We start from the raw sequence: 17,792 nt of genomic DNA on the forward strand, positions 1-17,792 counted from the left end.
TCTGACCATCCTCTTGTTCCTCACATCAGTGTAGAACACCTTGGGGTTTTCCTTCATCCTGCCTCCCAAAGCCTTTACATGCCCCCTCCTAGATCTCCTAAGTCCATTCTTCAGTTCCTTCCCAGCTACCTTGTAACCCTCTGGAGCCCTGTCTGATGTTTGCCCCCTCAACCTTAAGTAAGCTTCCTTCTTCCTCTTGACTAGATGTTCCACATCCCTTGTCAACCAAGGTTCTTTCACCCTACCATCCCTTCCTTGCCTCAGTTTGACAAACCTGTCCTTCCAAACAACCTCCACATTTCTGTTGAGCAGTTCCCTGAGAACATCTGTTCCCAAGTTAGATGCCCCAGTTTCTGCCTAATAGTATTGTAATTCCCCCTCCCCCAGTTAAATACTTTCCCAGACCATCTGCTCCTATCCCTCTCCATGAGTATAGTGAAGGTCATGGAGTTATGATCATTATCACTGAAATGCTCTTCTACAGAGAGATCTGGCCTGGTTCATTGCCAAGCACCAAATCTAACATTGGATGTTGGTATCACTCTACATCACAAACCAGCCGTCCAGCCGTCCAGCCACCAGTGCTGCAGGGACTCAGTTAGCACAGTTGGCTGGATGGCTGATGTGAGATGTAGAGAGTTGAGGTGGTACTTTGGTTAAACTCACCATCAGTTGTCTCTCTACCTCTCTCCAAGACAGAACAGCCTTTTGAATTGTGCAATTCCTTCAGTATCCCTCTGTCACAATCGAGAGAGAAGGCTGAGAGGCGACTTCATTGAGACATACAAGATAATCAGGGGTTCAATAGGGTGGACAGTGAGAGCTGCTTTCCTCGGATGGTGATGGCTTGCACGAGGGGACACAGCTTTAAATTGAGGGATGATAGATACAGGACAGATGTCAGAGTAGTTGGGGTATGGAACACCCTGCCTACAACAGTTAGAGACTCACCAACCTTAAGGGCATTTGAATGGTGATTGGATGAACATATGGATGAAAATGGAATAGTGTCGGATCGATGGGCTTCAGATTGGTTCCACAGGTCAGCGCAACATCGAGGGCCGAAGGACCTGTACTGTGCTGTAATGTGCGATGTTCTATTTTAGTGACCAGTTGAGCCTGGAAGAGGCTGAAGGGTGAGAACAAAGGAGAGACCCACAGAGACCCAGAGATGGAGAGCAGAAGGAAGGCTGTGATTCTGCTCTTCACCATCTCTGGGAGCTTCACCCTCCCGTGGTTCATCAATGTTGTAGATTTCTGATATTATGTCATTCGAGGCATCAATCCTGATGATTACCCACCGTTTCTGTTTGTGTTCAGTGTTGTTGGTGACATGCTGCAGAGGTTACATTGTTGTACAAACAGATTTATTTATGCAGCAACACTGTCTACCTTCAGAGGGAAGATCAGTAACACAGTAAAACCTCTGGCTACACAAATTCATTACATTCTGAATAAATAAAACTCTTCATTGAAGCCAAAGGGACGGTCCCATTGTTCCCAGACTGTGGAATGATATTCTTCATTGACCCGTGGGATATGGGCAGCACTGGCTGGGCCAGTGTTTTTTGCCCGTCCCTAGTTGCCCCTTGAGAAGGTGATGGTGAGCTGTCTTCTTGAACTCACTGCACTCCATGTGATGTAGGTAGATCCACAATGTGCCCCTTAGGGAGGGAATTCCAGGACTTTGACCCGATGACAGCAATATGTTTCCAAGACAGAAATGACAGTGGTTTGGAGGGGAACTTGTAGGGGGTGGTGTTCGCATGTAGCTGCTGCCTTTGTCCTTCTAGATGGTACTGATCCAGTGGAGAGCAGACTGACCCCACTGTGTCTGGGTCACTGACCCGGGGGAGAGCAGACTGACCCCACTGTCTCTCTGTCACTGACCCAGGGGAGAGCAGACTGACCCCACTGTGTCTCTGTCACTGACCCAGCGGAGAGCAGACTGACCCCACTGTGTCTCTGTCACTGACCCAGGGGAGAGCAGACTGACCCTACTGTGTCTCGGTCACTGACCCAGGGGGGAGCTGACTGACCCCACTGTGTCTGTGTCACTGACCCAGGGGAGAGCAGACTGACCCCACTGTGTCTCTGTCACTGACCCAGGGGAGAGCAGACTGACCCCACTGTGTCTGTGTCACTGACCCAGGGGACAGCAGACTGACCCCACTGTGTCTGTGTCACTGACCCAGGGGACAGCAGACTGACCCCACTGTGTCTCTGTCACTGACCCAGGGGAGAGCAGACTGACCCCACTGTGTCTGTGTCACTGACCCAGGGGAGAGCAGACTGACCCTTCTGTGTCTCTGTCACTGACCCAGGGGAGAGCAGACTGACCCCACTGTGTCTGTGTCACTGACCCAGGGGGGAGCAGACTGACCCCACTGTGTCTCTGTCACTGACCCAGGGGAGAGCAGACTGACCCCACTGTGTCTCTGTCACTGACCCAGGGGGGAGCAGACTGACCCCACTGTGTCTCTGTCACTGACCCAGGGGGGAGCTGACTGACCCCACTGTGTCTCTGTCACTGAGCCAGGGGAGAGCAGACTGACCCCTCTGTGTCTTTGTCACTGACCCAGGGGAGAGCAGACTGACCCCACTGTGTCTCTGTCACTGACCCGGGGGAGAACAGACTGACCCCACTGTGCCTCTGTCACTGACCCAGGAGAGAGCAGACTGACCCCACTGTGTCTGTGTCACTGACCCGGGGGAGAGCAGACTGACCCCACTGTGTCTCTGTCACTGACCCAGCGGAGAGCAGACTGACCCAACTGTGTCTGTGTCACTCACCCAAGGGAGAGCAGACTGACCCCACTGTGACTCTGTTACTGACCCAGGGGAGAGCAGACTCACCCCACTGTGTCTGTGTCACTAACCCAGGGTAGAGCAGACTGACCCCACTGTGTCTGTGTCACTGACCCGGCGGAGAGCAGACTGACCCCACTGTGTCTGTATCACTGACCCAGGGGAGAGCAGACTGACCCCACTGTGTCTCTGTCACTGACCCGGGGGAGGGCAGACTGACCCCACTGTGTCTGTGTCTCTGACCCAAGGGAGAGCAGACTGACCCCACTGTGACTCTGTTACTGACCCAGGGGAGAGCAGACTGACCCCACTGTCTCTCTGTCACTGACCCAGGGGAGAGCAGACTGACCCCACTGTGTCGGTGTCCCTGACCCCACTGTGTCTGTGTCCCTGACCCCACTGTGTCTGTGTCACTGACCCCACTGTGCCGGTATCACTGACCCCCACTGTGTCTGTGTCCCTGACCCGACTGTGTCTGTGTCCCTGACCCCACTGTGTCTGTGTCACTGACCCCACTGTGTCTGTGTCCCTGACCCCAATGTGTCTGTGTCACTGACCCCACTGTGTCTGTGTCACTGACCCAGGGGAGAGCAGACTGACCCCACTGTGTCTGTGTCACTGACCCAGGGGAGAGCAGAGTGACCCCACTGTGACTCTGTTACTGACCCAGGGGAGAGCAGACTGACCCCACTGTCTCTCTGTCACTGACCCAAGGGAGAGCAGACTGACCCCACTGTGTCTATGTCAATGACCCAGGGGAGAGCAGACTGACCCCACGGTGTCTCTGTCACTGACCCGGGGGAGAGCAGACTGACCCGACTGTGTCTGTGTCACTGACACAGGGGGGAGTAGACTGACCCCACTGTGTCTGTGTCCCTGACCCCACTGTGTCTGTGTCACTGACCCCACTGTGTCTGTGTCACTGACCCCACTGTGTCGGTGTCCCTGACCCCACTGTGTCTGTGTCACTGATCCCACTGTGTCTGTGTCACTGACCCCACTGTGTCTGTGTCACTGACCCCACTGTGTCGGTATCATTGACCCCAGTGAGGGAAGGCTGACCCACTGTGTCGGTATCACTCATCCCACTGTGTCTGTGTCACTGACCCCACTGTGTCGGTGTCCCTGACCCCACTGTGTCGGTGTCCCTGACCCCACTGTGTCTGTGTCCCTGACCCCACTGTGTCTGTGTCACTGACCCCACTGTGCCGGTATCACTGACCCCACTGTGTCTGTGTCCCTGACCCGACTGTGTCTGTGTCCCTGACCCCACTGTGTCTGTGTCCCTGACCCCACTGTGTCTGTGTCAATGACCCCACTGTGTCTGTGTCCCTGACCCCACTGTGTCTGTGTCACTGACCCCACTGTGTCTGTGTCACTGACCCCACGGTGCCGATGTCCCTGACCCCACTGTGTCTGTGTCACTGACCCCACTGTGTCTGTGTCACTGACCCCATTGTGTCTGTGTCCCTGACACCACCGTGTCGGTGTCCCTGACCCCACTGTGTCTGTGTCCCTGACCCCACTGTGTCTGTGTCACTGACCCTACTGTGTCGGTATCACTGACCCCACTGTGTCTGTATCACTGACCCCCCTGTGTCTGTGTCACTGACCCCACTTTGTCGGTGTACCTGACCCCACTGTGTCGGTGTCCCTGACCCCACTGTGCCGGTGTCCCTGACCCCACTGTGTCTGTGTCACTGACTCCACTGTGTCTGTGTCCCTGAGCCCACTGTGTCGGTGTCCCTGACCCCACTGTGTCGGTATCACTGACCCCACTGTGTCGGTATCACTGACCCCACTGTGTCTGTGTCCCTGACCCCACTGTGTCGGTATCACTGATCCCACTGTGTCTGTGTCCCTGACACCACTGTGTCGGTATCACTGACCCCACTGTGTTTGTGTCACTGACCCCACTGTCTCTGTGTCACTGACCCCACTGTGTCGGTATCACTGACCCCACTGTGTCTGTGTCCCTGACCCCACTGTGTCTGTGTCACTGACCCCACTGTGTCTGTATCACTGACCCCACTGTTTCTGTGTCACTGACCCCACAGTGTCTGCGTCCCTGACCCCACTGTGTCGGTGTCCCTGACCCCACTGTGTCGGTGTCCCTGACCCCACTGTGTCGGTATCACTGACCCCACTGTGTCTGTGTCACTGACCCCACTGTGTCGGTATCACTGACCCCACTGTGTCTGTGACCCTGACCCCACTGTGTCGGTGTCCCTGACCTCACTGTGTCGGTATCACTGACCCCACTGTGTCTGTGTCACTGACCCCACCGTGTCGGTGTCCCTGACCCCACCGTGTCTGTGTCCCTGACCCCACCGTGTCTGTGTCCCTGACCCCACCGTGTCGGTGTCACTGACCCCACTGTGTCTGTGTCACTGACGCCACGGTTCCGATGTCCCTGACCCCACTGTGTCTGTGTCACTGACCCCACTGTGTCTGTGTCACTGACCCCACTGTGTCTGTGTCCCTGACCCCACCGTGTCGGTGTCCCTGACCCCACTGTGTCTGTGTCCCTGACCCCACTGTGTCTGTGTCACTGACCCCACTGTGTCGGTATCACTGACCCCACTGTGTCTGTATCACTGACCCCCCTGTGTCTGTGTCACTGACCCCACTGTGCCGGTGTCCCTGACCCCACTGTGCCGGTGTCCCTGACCCCACTGTGTCTGTGTCACTGACTCCACTGTGTCTGTGTCCCTGACCCCACTGTGTCGGTGTCCCTGACCCCACTGTGTCTGTGTCCCTGACCCCACTGTGTCGGTGTCCCTGATCCCACTGTGTCGGTGTCCCTGACCCCACTGTGTCGGTGTCCCTGACCCCACCGTGTCGGTATCACTGACCCCACTGTGTCGGTATCACTGACCCCACTGTGTCTGTGTCACTGACCCCACTGTGTCGGTATCACTGACCCCACTGTGTCGGTGTCCCTGACCCCACTGTGTCGGTATCACTGACCCCACTGTGTCTGTGTCCCTGACCCCACTGTGTCGGTATCACTGACCCCACTGTGTCGCTGTCCCTGACCCCACTGTGTCGGTATCACTGACCCCACTGTGTCGGTATCACTGACCCCACTGTCTCTGTGTCCCTGACCCCACTGTGTCGGTATCACTGACCCCACTGTGTCTGTGACCCTGACCCCACTGTGTCGGTATCACTGACCCCACTGTGTCTGTGACCCTGACCCCACTGTCTCGGTATCACTGACCCCACTGTGTCTGTGTCACTGACCCCACCGTGTCTGTGTCCCTGACCCCACCGTGTCGGTGTCACTGACCCCACTGTGTCTGTGTCACTGACGCCACGGTGCCGATGTCCCTGACCCCACTGTGTGTGTGTCACTGACCCCACTGTGTCTGTGTCACTGACCCCACTGTGTCTGTATCCCTGACCCCACCGTGTCGGTGTCCCTGACCCCACTGTGTCTGTGTCCCTGACCCCACTGTGTCGGTATCACTGACCCCACTGTGTCTGTATCACTTACCCCCCTGTGTCTGTGTCACTGACCCCACTTTGTCGGTGTACCTGACCCCACTGTGTCGGTGTCCCTGACCCCACTGTGCCGGTGTCCCTGACCCCACTGTGTCTGTGTCACTGACTCCACTGTGTCTGTGTCCCTGACCCCACTGTGTCGGTGTCCCTGACCCCACTGTGTCTGTGTCCCTGACCCCACTGTGTCTGTATCACTGACCCCACTGTGTCTGTGTCCCTGACCCCACTGTGTCGGTATCACTGACTCCATGTGTCTGTGTCCCTTACACCACCGTGTCGGTATCACTGACCCCACTGTGTCTGTGTCACTGACCCCACTGTCTCTGTGTCACTGACCCCACTGTGTCGGTATCACTGACCCCACTGTGTCTGTGTCCCTGACCCCACTGTGTCTGTGTCACTGACCCCACTGTGTCTGTATCACTGACCCCACTGTTTCTGTGTCACTGACCCCACAGTGTCTGCGTCCCTGACCCCACTGTGTCGGTGTCCCTGACCCCACTGTGTCGGTGTCCCTGACCCCACTGTGTCGGTATCACTGACCCCACTGTGTCGGTATCACTGACCCCACTGTGTCGGTATCACTGACCCCACTGTGTCGCTGTCCCTGACCCCACTGTGTCGGTATCACTGACCCCACTGTGTCGGTGTCCCTGACCCCACTGTGTCGGTATCACTGACCCCACTGTGTCTGTGTCCCTGACCCCACTGTGTCGGTATCACTGACCCCACTGTGTCGCTGTCCCTGACCCCACTGTGTCGGTATCACTGACCCCACTGTGTCTGTGTCACTGACCCCACCGTGTCGGTGTCCCTGACCCCACCGTGTCTGTGTCCCTGACCCCACCGTGTCTGTGTCCCTGACCCCACCGTGTCGGTGTCCCTGACCCCACTGTGTCTGTGTCACTGACCCCACAGTGTCTGTGTCCCTGACCCCACTGTGTCTGTGTCCCTGACCCCACTGTGTCGGTATCACTAACCCCACTGTGTCTGTGTCACTGACCCCACTGTGTCTGTGTCACTGACCCAGTGGAGAGCAGACTGACCCCAATGTGTCTGTGTCACTGCCCCGGGGGAGAGCAGACTGACCCCACTGTGTCTGTATCACTGACCCAGGGGAGAGCAGACTGACCCCACTGTGTCTCTGTCACTGACCCGGGGGAGAGCAGACTGACCCCATTGTGTCTGTGTCACTGACCCAGGGGAGAGCAGACTGACCCGACTGTGTCTGTATCACTGACCCAGGGGAGAGCAGACTGACCCCACTGTCTCTCTGTCACTGACCCAGGGGAGAGCAGACTGACCCCACTGTGTATCTGTCACTGAACCGGGGGAGAGCAGACTGACCCCACTGTGTCTGTGTCACTGACCCACGGGGGAGCAGACTGACCCCACTGTGTCTGTGTCCCTGACCCCACTGTGTCTGTGTCACTGACCCCACTGTGTCTGTGTCACTGACCCCACTGTGTCTGTGTCCCTGACCCCACTGTGTCTGTGTTACTGACCCCACTGTGTCGGTATCACTGACCCCACTATGTCTGTGTCCCTGACCCGACTGTGTCTGCGTCCCTGACCCCACTGTGTCTGTGTCACTGACCCTACTGCGCCGATGTCCCTGACCCCACTGTGTCTGTGTCACTGACCCCACTGTGTCTGTGTCACTGACCCTACTGCGCCGATGTCCCTGACCCCACTGTGTCTGTGTCCCTGACCCTACTGTGTCTGTGTCACTGACCCTACTGCGCCGATGTCCCTGACCCCACTGTGTCTGTGTCACTGACCCCACTGTGTCTGTGTCACTGACCCCACTGTGTCAGTGTCCCTGACCCCACTGTGTCGGTATCACTGACCCCACTGTGTCTGTGTCACTGACCCCACTGTGTCGGTATCACTGACCCCACTGTGTCGGTGTCCCTGACCCCACTGTGTCGGTATCACTGACCCCACTGTGTCTGTATCACTGACCCCCCTGTGTCTGTGTCACTGACCCCACTGTGTCGGTGTCCCTGACCCCACTGTGTCTGTGTCCCTGACCCCACTGTGTCGGTATCACTGACCCCACCGTGTCGGTGTCCCTGACCTCACCGTGTCTGTGTCCCTGACCCCACCGTGTCTGTGTCCCTGACCCCACAGTGTCGGTGTCCCTAACCCCACCGTGTCGGTGTCCCTGACCCCACTGCGTCTGTGTCACTGATCCCACTGTGTCTGTGTCACTGACCCCACTGTGTCTGTGTTACTGACCCCACTGTGTTGGTATCATTGACCCCACTGTGTCTGTGTCACTGACCCCAGTATGTCTGTGTCACTGACCCCACTGTGTCTGTGTCACTGACCCCACTGTGTCTGTGTCACTGATCCCACTGTGTCTGTGTCACTGACCCCACTGTGCCGGTATCACTGACCCCACCGTGTCTGTGTCCCTGACCCCACCGTGTCGGTGTCCCTGACCACACCGTGTCGGTGTCCCTGACCCCACTGCGTCTGTGTCACTGATCCCACTGTGTCTGTGTCACTGACCCCACTGTGTCTGTGTTACTGACCCCACTGTGTTGGTATCATTGACCCCACTGTGTCTGTGTCACTGACCCCAGTATGTCTGTGTCACTGACCCCACTGTGTCGGTGTCCCTGAGCCCACTGTGTCTGTGTCACTGATCCCACTGTGCCTGTGTCACTGACCCCACTGTGTCTGTGTCCCTGACCCCACTGTGTCTGTGTCACTGAACCCACTGTGTCTGTGTCACTGACCCCACTGTGTCTGTGTCACTGACCCCACTGTGTCTGTGTCACTGACCCCACTGTGTCTGTGTCCCTGACCCCACTGTGTCGGTATCACTGACCCCACTGTGTCTGTGTCACTGACCCCACTGTGTCTGTGTCCCTGACCCCACTGTGTCGGTGTACCTGACCCCACTGTGTCTGTATCACTGACCCCACTGTGTCTGTGTCCCTGACCCCACTGTGTCGGTGTCCCTGACCCCACTGTGTCTGTGTCCCTGACCCCACTGTGTCTGTGTCACTTACCCCACTGTGTCGGTATCACTGACCCCCCTGTGTCTGTGTCACTGACCCCACTGTGTCGGTGTCCCTGACCCCACTGTGTCTGTGTCCCTGACCCCACTGTGTCGGTATCACTGACCCCACTGTGTCGGTATCATTGACCCCAGCGAGGGAAGGCTGACCCACTGTGTCGGTATCACTAACCCCACTGTGTCTGTATCACTGACCCCCCTGTGTCTGTGTCACTGACCCCACTGTGTCGGTGTCCCTGACCCCACCGTGTCTGTGTCACTTACCCCACTGTGTCGGTAACACTGACCCCACTGTGTCTGTATCACTGACCCCCCTGTGTCTGTGTCACTGACCCCACTGTGTCGGTGTCACTGACCCCACCGTGTCTGTGTCCCTGACCCCACTGTGTCTGTGTCACTGACCCCACTGTGTCGGTATCATTGACCCCAGGGAGGGAAGGCTGACCCACTGTGTCGGTATCACTAACCCCACTGTGTCTGTGTCACTGACCCCACTGTGTCTGTGTCCCTGACCCCACTGTGTCGGTGTCCCTGACCCCACTGTGTCTGTGTCCCTGACCCCACTGTGTCTGTGTCACTTACCCCACTGTGTCGGTATCACTGACCCCCCTGTGTCTGTGTCACTGATCCCACTGTGTCGGTGTCCCTGACCCCACTGTGTCTGTGTCACTGACCCCACTGTGTCTGTGTCACTGACCCCACTGTGTCGGTATCATTGACCCCAGTGAGGGAAGGCTGACCCACTGTGTCGGTATCACTCATCCCACTGTGTCGGTGTCCCTGACCCCACTGTGTCGGTGTCCCTGACCCCACTGTGTCTGTGTCCCTGACCCCACTGTGTCTGTGTCACTGACCCCACTGTGCCGGTATCACTGACCCCACTGTGTCTGTGTCCCTGACCCGACTGTGTCTGTGTCCCTGACCCCACTGTGTCTGTGTCCCTGACCCCACTGTGTCTGTGTCGCTGACCCCACTGTGTCTGTGTCACTGACCCCACTGTGACTGTGTCCCTGACCCCACTGTGTCTGTGTCACTGACCCCACTGTGTCTGTGTCACTGACCCCACGGTGCCGATGTCCCTGACCCCACTGTGTCTGTGTCACTGACCCCACTGTGTCTGTGTCACTGACCCCATTGTGTCGGTGTCCCTGACCCCACTGTGTCTGTGTCACTGACCCCACTGTGTCGGTGTCCCTGACCCCACTGTGTCTGTGTCACTGATCCCACTGTGTCTGTGTCACTGACCCCACTGTGTCGGTATCATTGACCCCAGTGAGGGAAGGCTGACCCACTGTGTCGGTATCACTCATCCCACTGTGTCTGTGTCACTGACCCCACTGTGTCTGTGTCCCTGACCCCACTGTGTCGGTATCACTCATCCCACTGTGTCTGTGTCACTGACCCCACTGTGTCGGTGTCCCTGACCCCACTGTGTCGGTGTCCCTGACCCCACTGTGTCTGTGTCCCTGACCCCACTGTGTCTGTGTCACTGACCCCACTGTGCCGGTATCACTGACCCCACTGTGTCTGTGTCCCTGACCCGACTGTGTCTGTGTCCCTGACCCCACTGTGTCTGTGTCGCTGACCCCACTGTGTCTGTGTCACTGACCCCACTGTGTCTGTGTCCCTGACCCCACTGTGTCTGTGTCACTGACCCCACTGTGTCTGTGTCACTGACCCCACGGTGCCGATGTCCCTGACCCCACTGTGTCTGTGTCACTGACCCCACTGTGTCTGTGTCACTGACCCCATTGTGTCTGTGTCCCTGACACCACCGTGTCGGTGTCCCTGACCCCACTGTGTCTGTGTCCCTGACCCCACTGTGTCTGTGTCACTGACCCCACTGTGTCGGTATCACTGACCCCACTGTGTCTGTATCACTGACCCCCCTGTGTCTGTGTCACTGACCCCACTGTGCCGGTGTCCCTGACCCCACTGTGTCGGTATCACTGACCCCACTGTGTCTGTGTCCCTGACCCCACTGTGCCGGTGTCCCTGACCCCACTGTGTCGGTATCACTGACCCCACTGTGTCTGTGTCCCTGACCCCACTGTGTCTGTGTCACTGACCCCACTGTGTCGGTGTCCCTGACCCCACTGTGTCGGTGTCCCTGACCCCACTGTGTCGGTGTCACTGACCCCACTGTGTCTGTGTCCCTGACACCACTGTGTCGGTATCACTGACCCCACTGTGTCTGTGTCACTGACCCCACTGTCTCTGTGTCACTGACCCCACTGTGTCGGTATCACTGACCCCACTGTGTCTGTGTCCCTGACCCCACTGTGTCTGTGTCCCTGACCCCACTGTGTCTGTGTCCCTGACCCCACTGTGTCGGTATCACTGACCCCACTGTGTCGGTGTCACTGACCCCACTGTGTCGGTGTCCCTGACCCCACTGTGTCTGTGTCCCTGACCCCACCGTGTCGGTGTCCCTGACCCCACTGTGTCTGTGTCACTGATCCCACTGTGTCTGTGTCCCTGACCCCACTGTGTCTGTGTCCCTGACCCCACCGTGTCGGTGTCCCTGACCCCACTGTGTCTGTGTCCCTGACCCCACTGTGTCTGTGTCACTGATCCCACTGTGTCTGTGTCCCTGACCCCACTGTGTCTGTGTCCCTGACCCCACTGTGTCTGTGTCCCTGACCCCACTGTGTCGGTGTCCCTGACCCCACTTTGTCGGTATCACTGACCCCACTGTGTCGGTATCACTGACCCCACTGTGTCTGTGTCCCTGACCCCACTGTGTCGGTATCACTGACCCCACTGTGTCTGTGTCCCTGACACCACTGTGTCGGTATCACTGACCCCACTGTGTCGGTGTCACTGACCCCACTGTCTCTGTGTCACTGACCCCACTGTGTCGGTATCACTGACCCCACTGTGTCTGTGTCCCTGACCCCACTGTGTCTGTGTCACTGACCCCACTGTGTCTGTATCACTGACCCCACTGTTTCTGTGTCACTGACCCCACAGTGTCTGCGTCCCTGACCCCACTGTGTCGGTGTCCCTGACCCCACTATGTCGGTGTCCCTGACCCAACTGTGTCTGTGTCACTGACCCCACTGTGTCTGCGTCCCTGACCCCACTGTGTCGGTATCACTGACCCCACTGTGTCGGTGTCCCTGACCCCACTGTGTCGGTATCACTGACCCCACTGTGTCTGTGTCCCTGACCCCACTGTGTCGGTATCACTGACCCCACTGTGTCGGTGTCCCTGACCTCACTGTGTCGATATCACTGACCCCACTGTGTCTGTGTCACTGACCCCACCGTGTCGGTGTCCCTGACCCCACCGTGTCTGTGTCCCTGACCCCACCGTGTCTGTGTCCCTGACCCCACCGTGTCTGTGTCCCTGACCCCACTGTGTCGGTGTCACTGACCCCACTGTGTCTGTGTCACTGACGCAACGGTGCCGATGTCCCTGACCCCACTGTGTCTGTGTCACTGACCCCAATGTGTCTGTGTCACTGACCCCACTGTGTCTGTGTCCCTGACCCCACCGTGTCGGTGTCCCTGACCCCACTGTGTCTGTGTCCCTGACCCCACTGTGTCTGTGTCACTGACCCCACTGTGTCGGTATCACTGACCCCACTGTGTCTGTATCACTGACCCCCCTGTGTCTGTGTCACTGACCCCACTGTGTCGGTGTCCCTGACCCCACTGTGTCTGTGTCCCTGACCCCACTGTGTCGGTATCACTGACCCCACCGTGTCGGTGTCCCTGACCTCACCGTGTCTGTGTCCCTGACCCCACCGTGTCTGTGTCCCTGACCCCACAGTGTCGGTGTCCCTAACCCCACCGTGTCGGTGTCCCTGACCCCACTGCGTCTGTGTCACTGATCCCACTGTGTCTGTGTCACTGACCCCACTGTGTCTGTGTTACTGACCCCACTGTGTTGGTATCATTGACCCCACTGTGTCTGTGTCACTGACCCCAGTATGTCTGTGTCACTGACCCCACTGTGTCTGTGTCACTGACCCCACTGTGTCTGTGTCACTGATCCCACTGTGTCTGTGTCACTGACCCCACTGTGCCGGTATCACTGACCCCACCGTGTCTGTGTCCCTGACCCCACCGTGTCGGTGTCCCTGACCACACCGTGTCGGTGTCCCTGACCCCACTGCGTCTGTGTCACTGATCCCACTGTGTCTGTGTCACTGACCCCACTGTGTCTGTGTTACTGACCCCACTGTGTTGGTATCATTGACCCCACTGTGTCTGTGTCACTGACCCCAGTATGTCTGTGTCACTGACCCCACTGTGTCGGTGTCCCTGAGCCCACTGTGTCTGTGTCACTGATCCCACTGTGCCTGTGTCACTGACCCCACTGTGTCTGTGTCCCTGACCCCACTGTGTCTGTGTCACTGAACCCACTGTGTCTGTGTCACTGACCCCACTGTGTCTGTGTCACTGACCCCACTGTGTCTGTGTCACTGACCCCACTGTGTCTGTGTCCCTGACCCCACTGTGTCGGTATCACTGACCCCACTGTGTCTGTGTCACTGACCCCACTGTGTCTGTGTCCCTGACCCCACTGTGTCGGTGTACCTGACCCCACTGTGTCTGTATCACTGACCCCACTGTGTCTGTGTCCCTGACCCCACTGTGTCGGTGTCCCTGACCCCACTGTGTCTGTGTCCCTGACCCCACTGTGTCTGTGTCACTTACCCCACTGTGTCGGTATCACTGACCCCCCTGTGTCTGTGTCACTGACCCCACTGTGTCGGTGTCCCTGACCCCACTGTGTCTGTGTCCCTGACCCCACTGTGTCGGTATCACTGACCCCACTGTGTCGGTATCATTGACCCCAGCGAGGGAAGGCTGACCCACTGTGTCGGTATCACTAACCCCACTGTGTCTGTATCACTGACCCCCCTGTGTCTGTGTCACTGACCCCACTGTGTCGGTGTCCCTGACCCCACCGTGTCTGTGTCACTTACCCCACTGTGTCGGTAACACTGACCCCACTGTGTCTGTATCACTGACCCCCCTGTGTCTGTGTCACTGACCCCACTGTGTCGGTGTCACTGACCCCACCGTGTCTGTGTCCCTGACCCCACTGTGTCTGTGTCACTGACCCCACTGTGTCGGTATCATTGACCCCAGGGAGGGAAGGCTGACCCACTGTGTCGGTATCACTAACCCCACTGTGTCTGTGTCACTGACCCCACTGTGTCTGTGTCCCTGACCCCACTGTGTCGGTGTCCCTGACCCCACTGTGTCTGTGTCCCTGACCCCACTGTGTCTGTGTCACTTACCCCACTGTGTCGGTATCACTGACCCCCCTGTGTCTGTGTCACTGATCCCACTGTGTCGGTGTCCCTGACCCCACTGTGTCTGTGTCACTGACCCCACTGTGTCTGTGTCACTGACCCCACTGTGTCGGTATCATTGACCCCAGTGAGGGAAGGCTGACCCACTGTGTCGGTATCACTCATCCCACTGTGTCGGTGTCCCTGACCCCACTGTGTCGGTGTCCCTGACCCCACTGTGTCTGTGTCCCTGACCCCACTGTGTCTGTGTCACTGACCCCACTGTGCCGGTATCACTGACCCCACTGTGTCTGTGTCCCTGACCCGACTGTGTCTGTGTCCCTGACCCCACTGTGTCTGTGTCCCTGACCCCACTGTGTCTGTGTCGCTGACCCCACTGTGTCTGTGTCACTGACCCCACTGTGACTGTGTCCCTGACCCCACTGTGTCTGTGTCACTGACCCCACTGTGTCTGTGTCACTGACCCCACGGTGCCGATGTCCCTGACCCCACTGTGTCTGTGTCACTGACCCCACTGTGTCTGTGTCACTGACCCCATTGTGTCGGTGTCCCTGACCCCACTGTGTCTGTGTCACTGACCCCACTGTGTCGGTGTCCCTGACCCCACTGTGTCTGTGTCACTGATCCCACTGTGTCTGTGTCACTGACCCCACTGTGTCGGTATCATTGACCCCAGTGAGGGAAGGCTGACCCACTGTGTCGGTATCACTCATCCCACTGTGTCTGTGTCACTGACCCCACTGTGTCTGTGTCCCTGACCCCACTGTGTCGGTATCACTCATCCCACTGTGTCTGTGTCACTGACCCCACTGTGTCGGTGTCCCTGACCCCACTGTGTCGGTGTCCCTGACCCCACTGTGTCTGTGTCCCTGACCCCACTGTGTCTGTGTCACTGACCCCACTGTGCCGGTATCACTGACCCCACTGTGTCTGTGTCCCTGACCCGACTGTGTCTGTGTCCCTGACCCCACTGTGTCTGTGTCGCTGACCCCACTGTGTCTGTGTCACTGACCCCACTGTGTCTGTGTCCCTGACCCCACTGTGTCTGTGTCACTGACCCCACTGTGTCTGTGTCACTGACCCCACGGTGCCGATGTCCCTGACCCCACTGTGTCTGTGTCACTGACCCCACTGTGTCTGTGTCACTGACCCCATTGTGTCTGTGTCCCTGACACCACCGTGTCGGTGTCCCTGACCCCACTGTGTCTGTGTCCCTGACCCCACTGTGTCTGTGTCACTGACCCCACTGTGTCGGTATCACTGACCCCACTGTGTCTGTATCACTGACCCCCCTGTGTCTGTGTCACTGACCCCACTGTGCCGGTGTCCCTGACCCCACTGTGTCGGTATCACTGACCCCACTGTGTCTGTGTCCCTGACCCCACTGTGCCGGTGTCCCTGACCCCACTGTGTCGGTATCACTGACCCCACTGTGTCTGTGTCCCTGACCCCACTGTGTCTGTGTCACTGACCCCACTGTGTCGGTGTCCCTGACCCCACTGTGTCGGTGTCCCTGACCCCACTGTGTCGGTGTCACTGACCCCACTGTGTCTGTGTCCCTGACACCACTGTGTCGGTATCACTGACCCCACTGTGTCTGTGTCACTGACCCCACTGTCTCTGTGTCACTGACCCCACTGTGTCGGTATCACTGACCCCACTGTGTCTGTGTCCCTGACCCCACTGTGTCTGTGTCCCTGACCCCACTGTGTCTGTGTCCCTGACCCCACTGTGTCGGTATCACTGACCCCACTGTGTCGGTGTCACTGACCCCACTGTGTCGGTGTCCCTGACCCCACTGTGTCTGTGTCCCTGACCCCACCGTGTCGGTGTCCCTGACCCCACTGTGTCTGTGTCACTGATCCCACTGTGTCTGTGTCCCTGACCCCACTGTGTCTGTGTCCCTGACCCCACCGTGTCGGTGTCCCTGACCCCACTGTGTCTGTGTCCCTGACCCCACTGTGTCTGTGTCACTGATCCCACTGTGTCTGTGTCCCTGACCCCACTGTGTCTGTGTCCCTGACCCCACTGTGTCTGTGTCCCTGACCCCACTGTGTCGGTGTCCCTGACCCCACTTTGTCGGTATCACTGACCCCACTGTGTCGGTATCACTGACCCCACTGTGTCTGTGTCCCTGACCCCACTGTGTCGGTATCACTGACCCCACTGTGTCTGTGTCCCTGACACCACTGTGTCGGTATCACTGACCCCACTGTGTCGGTGTCACTGACCCCACTGTCTCTGTGTCACTGACCCCACTGTGTCGGTATCACTGACCCCACTGTGTCTGTGTCCCTGACCCCACTGTGTCTGTGTCACTGACCCCACTGTGTCTGTATCACTGACCCCACTGTTTCTGTGTCACTGACCCCACAGTGTCTGCGTCCCTGACCCCACTGTGTCGGTGTCCCTGACCCCACTATGTCGGTGTCCCTGACCCAACTGTGTCTGTGTCACTGACCCCACTGTGTCTGCGTCCCTGACCCCACTGTGTCGGTATCACTGACCCCACTGTGTCGGTGTCCCTGACCCCACTGTGTCGGTATCACTGACCCCACTGTGTCTGTGTCCCTGACCCCACTGTGTCGGTATCACTGACCCCACTGTGTCGGTGTCCCTGACCTCACTGTGTCGATATCACTGACCCCACTGTGTCTGTGTCACTGACCCCACCGTGTCGGTGTCCCTGACCCCACCGTGTCTGTGTCCCTGACCCCACCGTGTCTGTGTCCCTGACCCCACCGTGTCTGTGTCCCTGACCCCACTGTGTCGGTGTCACTGACCCCACTGTGTCTGTGTCACTGACGCAACGGTGCCGATGTCCCTGACCCCACTGTGTCTGTGTCACTGACCCCAATGTGTCTGTGTCACTGACCCCACTGTGTCTGTGTCCCTGACCCCACCGTGTCGGTGTCCCTGACCCCACTGTGTCTGTGTCCCTGACCCCACTGTGTCTGTGTCACTGACCCCACTGTGTCGGTATCACTGACCCCACTGTGTCTGTGTCACTGACCCCCCTGTGTCTGTGTCACTGACCCCCCTGTGTCTGTGTCACTGACCCCACTTTGTCGGTGTACCTGACCCCACTGTGTCGGTGTCACTGACCCCACTGTGTCTGTATCACTGACCCCCCTGTGTCTGTGTCACTGACCCCGCTTTGTCGGTGTACCTGA

This window comes from Chiloscyllium punctatum, chromosome 29 (genome assembly GCF_047496795.1).
Source record: "Chiloscyllium punctatum isolate Juve2018m chromosome 29, sChiPun1.3, whole genome shotgun sequence".
NCBI lineage: Eukaryota > Metazoa > Chordata > Chondrichthyes > Orectolobiformes > Hemiscylliidae > Chiloscyllium > Chiloscyllium punctatum.